The sequence below is a fragment of the Notothenia coriiceps genome, unplaced genomic scaffold (genome assembly GCF_000735185.1).
Source record: "Notothenia coriiceps isolate Sejong01 unplaced genomic scaffold, NC01 NC01_scaffold00010968, whole genome shotgun sequence".
Lineage (NCBI taxonomy): Eukaryota > Metazoa > Chordata > Actinopteri > Perciformes > Nototheniidae > Notothenia > Notothenia coriiceps.
In genome coordinates this window covers 163,581-163,881 of record NW_011343669.1, presented here as the reverse complement: position 1 = coordinate 163,881, position 301 = coordinate 163,581, and the positions used below count along the sequence as shown (strand labels likewise).

General features: G+C 30.6%; 2 protein-coding genes across 4 annotated transcripts in view; one reads left to right on the top strand and one right to left on the bottom strand.

Annotated features, from left to right (window-relative positions):
* cfap119 (cilia and flagella associated protein 119) overlaps positions 1 to 301 on the top strand; it is a 19,537-nt gene that overhangs the window by 11,510 nt on the left and 7,726 nt on the right. The window lies entirely within an intron of this gene.
* LOC104946329 (tubby protein homolog) overlaps positions 1 to 301 on the bottom strand; it is a 14,885-nt gene that overhangs the window by 9,066 nt on the left and 5,518 nt on the right. The gene's annotated exons all lie outside the window — the stretch shown is intronic.

Genomic DNA, 301 nt, shown 5'->3' with positions numbered 1-301 from the left:
ATGCACCCCCCGGGAAGATTTGTTTTTGAACATTTGACAGTAAAATGCTTCAATCTGGTGCACTTTGAGCACACAATTACTAGAGACCGGTTTACATTTTAATAATCAAATAAGTATGTGAACATAACCAATAACCTTCCACAGCCAATAACAAATAAATGTAGCTGATTTTATTTTTGTTGTTCATACATATCTTATTTTACCTACCGGTAGTTAACATTTATTTATTTATTTATGCATATTTTTGTATCTCTCCAACTTTAAACGATATTTTTGGTTTACTGTCCTATAGTATACATTG